General features: G+C 45.2%; 1 pseudogene; it reads left to right on the top strand.

Annotated features, from left to right (window-relative positions):
- The first annotated feature begins 425 nt into the window (after positions 1 to 425).
- Positions 426 to 1,025, top strand: LOC116896049 (annotated as a pseudogene).
- The last annotated feature ends 5,284 nt before the right edge of the window (positions 1,026 to 6,309 follow it).

The following is a 6,309-nucleotide window of genomic DNA, read 5'->3' as shown; positions in this document are numbered from 1 at the left end:
GCACCGAAAAGGGTTGATAATAGCTGATCCAGAAACGGGAAACCTCCAATGGCTACAGCTACACCTAGTTCTCCAGCCAGAAACAGGACTGGATGTCTATTAGCCGGTCTGTGCTGATATGTGTTTATGATGCCCCAAAGTAAGGAACAAGCCACCAGGGGCCTCTGGCCTTGGTGCCACTGAAAGGACGTGGATCCGTCAAGGTTCCTTTTCCTACTGAAAAACAATATTGTAAACCAGGGCAGGATGGCCCCTCCCTCTAATCCTCACACTCAAGAGACAGAGCATGCACAACAAAAGAAGTGGAGGCCAGCCTGGTCTACATTTAATGGAAGTCCCAACCAGAACTGCATAGAAAAAAAAAAAAAAAGAAAAGAAAAAAAAGGGAAGTGGGGATAGAGAGATGGCACAGCGGTTAAGAGCACATGGCCCAGAAGAAAGGCTGTGCGGCACACGCCCCTTCCTTTTCAGCCTCTGCCTCAGACCCTGCAGCTACCGCGATATTGATGCCTAAGAAGAATCGGGTTGCCATCTCTGAACTCCTTTTTAAGGAAGGAGTGATGGTTGCCAAAAAAGATGTCCACGTGCCCAAACACGCCGAGCTGGCAGACAAGAGCGTGCCCAAACTTCATGTCACGAAGGCCACGCAGTCTCTCAAGTCTCGAAGCTACGTGAAGGAGCAGTTTGCCTGGAGACATTTCTACTGGTACCTCACGAATGAGGGCATCCAGTATCTCCGAGATTACCTGCACCTACCTCCGGAGATCGTGCCTGCCTCCCTGCCTGCCCCACAGCCGTCCCGAGGCTGGCAGGCCTCAGCCCAAAGGTCCAGAGGGTGAGCGGCCTGCAAGATTCACAAGAGGGGAGGCAGACAGAGACACCTACAGAAGGACTGCTGTGCCCCCTGGAGCTGACAGGAAAGCTGAGGCTGGGGCTGGCTCAGCAACCGAATTCCAGCTTAGAGGGGGCTTCGGTCCTGGATGTGGTCAGCCGCCTCAGTCAAGTTGGAGATTATGTTGTATTGAATAAACTTTAAAGAAAAACGTGAGGGTGGGGGAAGAGTACACACACTGGGCTGGAAAGATGGCTAAGTGGTTAAGAGAGCTGACTGTTCCTCCAGAAGTCCTGAGTTCAAGTCCCAGCAACCACATGGTGACTCACAACCATCTGTAATGGGATCCGATGCCCTCTTCTGGTGTGTTTGAAGACAGCTATAGTGTGCTCATATAAATAATAAATAAATCATTTTTTAAAAAGTCAGCCAAACACACACACACACACACACACACACACACACACACACACACAAGTTCTTAAAAATAAATGCATTTTTAAAAAGGAAAAAGGAACGATACTGCCAGCAGTCCAGTAAGATGGCAGAGAGTACCCTGTTGTGTTGGTTCCCTACGAGGTGCCTTAAAGAACCCAGAGCTACTTCCTACCTTATGCTTACAGTCTCTTGTAGCTCTCATGGACTGGGTTGCTCTCAGCATCCCTTGATGTGTGTATAAAAAGTTAAAGAGAGGGATTATGGAGGTGTGGTGAAGTATGGGGAAAAGGGGCGCCTCAGCGGGCCCATGCTGAGACATCCCTTCCCCGTGAGGGACCAGCCACATGATGGTATAGCATAGACTAGAGTTTATTCAGGGCATGGGGAGGGGAGTTAAGAGGGTAGTAGGGGCAGAGAAAGGCAGAGGGGGCAGGTAGAGGAGTAGAGGCCAGACATGGGCACATGGAGGGGGGGGATTGGGAGAGAAGGGACAAAGGGGGAAGAGGGTAAGGAGGAAGAGAGAACAGGAGAGCAAGGGAGCAAAAGAGAGCCAGAGAGTGAGGAGGGGGCCAGCAGCCCCTTTTATAGTGTCAGGCATACCTGGCTGTTTCCCAGGTAACTGTGGGGGTGGAGCTTAGATAGAATGCTAACATCCTTGGGACAGCATCTGTCTCTCTGCCCTTCTCAGCATCGAGGGGCTTCTCTCCCTCATTAGCTCTTGGTCCCCAGTCTGCTATCCTGTGACTCCAACTTCCAGATAATCTACCTTAATCTTGTCATCATAAATTCCTTAATTTAATCACATTTGCAAAGTCTCCTTGCCCCGTAAGACAGACATCACACGTTCCAGGGAAAAAGCACACAGACATCTTTTGAGAATAGCCATACCAATTGGTGCTTCTCCCTCTCAACGTCTTAGCTGTTTCAAATTCTTTTCTGTTGTGGTGAATTTTAATAGCTGTGTAGCTATGCAGCCTCAACATCTCCACTGTCAAAGGCAACGTCTACGCTCAGGCAATGGCCACCAGAGGACCGTAAAGGTAACCGGTCCTCCTGGTTGAACAGACAGCTTCACTGTACAGCTCCATGTCAGGGACGGAAATGGTCTCAGAGTTAAGGAGGATGTGAGGAAGGAAGTGAGGAGGATTGGTTGAGATGGATGGCCTCTGACTGAACTTATCTGCCCTAACCAGACCTGCTTTTTTAGGTCATTTGGAAACCCTCATGCAGAGAAGCCAGACAGCCTCCAAGACCAGCAGTTCTTCCTAATTGCCTTCCTAAAGTGAAAGCCCAGGAAGGGGCTCAGAGAGGGGCCTGGCAACCTTTGAATAGCAGCGTCAGGACCAGACAGAGGAGGGCTTACATTGCCACTCTGTAAGGCTTAGAGCGCATTGTGTTTCTTCGTCTTTCTGAATCTTATTACCTCATCTATAAATGAAGACAGGACTTAAGGATCCCTTATTTGGAATGCATGGGATCGCCAGTATTCTTAGATTGTTGAATCTTCTTCAGATTTAATTTATACATGCACATCTTAGAAGCCATGTCAAAACACTAAATGTACTTGTGTTTCCACATAATACAGTGTGAAGGCCCTGACAGAAGGAACTGCAGCCTCCGCTGGCATCCAGGAGTGTGTGGGAACTTCTCTGGGGATGCAGAGTCCAGCCCCTGCCAGACCCTCACATGAAGGAAGTGGTTGGTCAGACAAATCAGATCCCTGATGGATACATCTGCACAGCTGAATATAAGATGCAACTCCCAGACCCTCAGGATTAAAAACAAAGATACAATGTATCCACTGGATTGAGAACAGAGAGAGAGAGAGAGAGTTTTTAGCTAGATGTGGTGCTGCTGGCTGTCATCCCAGGACTGGAAGGTCAGGAGGACTCAAAGTTCAAGGACAGTTTAGACTACAGAATTCACAGCAAGAGCCTATCTAAAAGGCATGCATAAGTAAACTAATAAGTAAATTACTACAGCCAGGGCATCAACTATTCACAGAAAGCTACAATGTTGCTCTGTCACACCCAAACCACTAGATCTGTGTTTGCTTTCTCTTTCCCCCTCACTGATGTCTGCATACAAGCCAATGGCATTTGGTTGGGTTTTGTTTTTTATTTATTGTTTTGGGCCAATGATATATTCCATTTGGCATTAAATCAAAATGAGCCAAAAAAAAAAACCCACTATTTTTGTTAAAACACCTCCTTCTCTATTAATGGCATGGTAATACCCTTATATCTTATAGTCTTTATATTTTTACTGGAGAAAGTGGAGAATTTAGGATAAAAAACAAATCCTACATAGAGCCTGTGATGCCAAAAATAAAAAAAAAAGCAAAGAATAGAAACAGTAATAAAAAAATGTTGATTCTTACAATAGAGCTTTTTAAAGGAAGTTTTCGGTTTGTCTTTTGTTTTGTTTTGTTTTGAAACAGTGTTTCTCTCTGTACTCACTGTCCTGGAACTCACTATGTAGACCAGGCTGGCCTCAAACTCATAGATCCACCTGCCTCTGCCTCCGAGTGCTGGGATTAAAGGTGTGTGCCACCACATCCCAGCCCAGAAAGATTTATTTTTTATTTTTAATGATATACTTCTGTGTTTCTCTATGTAGATGTGTGCGGATGCATGTGGCCACCTGAAGAAGCCACAGAGGGCAAAGGATCCCCTGAAGCTGCAGTTCCAGGTGGTTGAGAACTGCCTGGTGTGGACGCTGGGAACTGAATCCAGGTTCTTGGGAAGAGCAATATGTCTCTTAAACACTAGCCATCTCTCCAGCCCCACAGCATGAGTTGTCAATGTTTCAATTTCTTCGGCAATAAACTCAAACCCCAGGAAACCTGATAGTCAAAGACCACACAATACCAAATGTCTAGTCTCTAAAACAAGAAGCCATCTGCAAAGCATGATATCTAACGGATGCCACAGCTCCAGATGCTACCAAACATTACAACCATCTGCAAAACCACAAGAAGGGCTAGAGTCAGAGCAGAGGTTAAACAGTAAGAGGAAACACTCTGGAGACACAGTAAGGAAACCTGCAAACCAATATACCACACCACTATCAAAGCCAAAAAGAAAACACATTGAAAATTGATTTGAGTAGAAAATCCCTGGTAAGTTGTCTCATCTTTTTCATATTCAGTTCTGAAGAAGAGGGGTAATTGCTATATTGCCAATAAAATATCTGAATTTCTACCGTCTCAGACTTCTTTGCATGAGTGTCATCCGTTTATAGCCAGGAATCTTGAATTTATTTTCTACTAAGGGTTGCCATTCTAAATAGCAATGTTGCTTTTTAAAATTATTAGTAAAAATATAAATCAATTAAAAATGGAAGCTACAGTCAATATGATTGTATGTGTGCACATATGTATTCATGTAAATATGTATATATATATGTGCATGTGTGCATATATATATACATGTATATGAATGATGACACTCTTGAGAGATATTAACTTATAAGATGTCCTTCAGCCTAAACAGTGTGATTGTATGACTCTATGGTCTAGCTGAAGAGTCAACCTACTTCACACTGACTCTATTTCTTGGCTATTTGTATCCATTTTAGTCATTCTTTTATTGTTGTGAAGAGACACCATGACCACATAACTCTTATTTTTAAAAAAGCATTTAATTGGATGCTTGTTTACGTTTTAGAGGATTAATCCATTATCATCATAGTGAGAGGCAAACAGGCATGAGGTCGGAGCACTAACTAAGAGCTTTACATCCTGATCCGCAGGCAAAGAGGCAGAGAGAAACTGGGCCTGTTGGGCTTTTAAAGCCTCAAAGCCCACTCCCAGTGACACACCTCCTCCATCAAGGCCACACCTCCTCCACCAAGGCCACACCTCCTCCACCAAGGCCACACCTCCTCCACCAAGGCCACACCTCCCAATCCTTCCCTGACAGCTCATCAATTGGGGACTAATATGAGTCTATTGGTGAGGCAATCTCATTCAAACCAACACAACCTCACAACTAAAGCAGCGAAGGGCCCCCATCAATTCACTCATTTTCTTATTGCTACTTAACATTACTCTATAAAATGGTGGGCTTCATTATGACCTTCCTATATACACATATGTGTGCTTGAAGTCATTGTGCTCTGCTCACATTCACCCTCCCACTGCTGTCCCCTCCCCCACTGCCCCCTCCTACTGGCTCCTTTCTAACTTTCTAAATCCCAAAAACAAGAAACCAAATGCAATAAAGCATGTGATACCAACGCTGGCTTGACAAGTGGTGACTGTTGTCACATAAAACCCCTCCATCTTCTAAGCACTGTACCCTCTTCCTTCTGAGTGTCTGTTCTTTCTTTACCATGATACTGCTGGCTTAGGGTTATGTCATACTCTGAGTTTCCCCCAAAAGAAAATCCTAAGCAAAACTCTGAGGACAAGCAGTGCACTAAGGAGGTAATCTCAGAAAGGATGCAGAAGCGGACTTTGGATTTTAAGTGTTCTTCGATGTCTGAATGTTGTAGGCTTGGTCAACAGCCTATGGGCACGTAGGAAGGTACTAGAACCTTTAGAAGGAGGGGTCTGATGTAAGAAAGTTAGGTTATTGGGGTGTGTCCTTGAAGAAAATATTAGTACCCTGTCCTCTCTTGATTCTTTGTCTTTACTTATCCAGAAACCATGGGGCAAACAGCTCTGACTGTGCCACCAGAGGGATTGGCATGGGATGGGTGAGGTTAAGCATTGTCTGAGCCCCGGAAATCTCAAAAACTGAGATTAGAATCTCACTCTGAGACCGGCAGGTGAAGGGTTAACTTTCTGTTTCTGTGCCTGCCTCAGAGAACTTACCCAGGGAACTTCCAACCGGATGCCCACGGGCAGTGGTACCCATCATCTGGAAGGCCTCTCCATGCTAATGAGATATCCCAGTAGCCTCGGCCTTTAGCCAATGACCTTTTCCCTCTCTGCATATTCTCACGCTCTTCCCCGAAACTATGTAACCCTTGGTTCACCCTGAATAAAGTGTATGTGTTCAAACCCACCCCAGTAAAGAAGTATGAACAAGCTA

The sequence above is a fragment of the Rattus rattus genome, chromosome 3 (assembly GCF_011064425.1).
Source record: "Rattus rattus isolate New Zealand chromosome 3, Rrattus_CSIRO_v1, whole genome shotgun sequence".
NCBI classification, from domain to species: domain Eukaryota; kingdom Metazoa; phylum Chordata; class Mammalia; order Rodentia; family Muridae; genus Rattus; species Rattus rattus.
The sequence above is the reverse complement of the archived record's forward strand: the minus strand, read 5'-3'. Positions and strand labels throughout refer to the sequence as shown.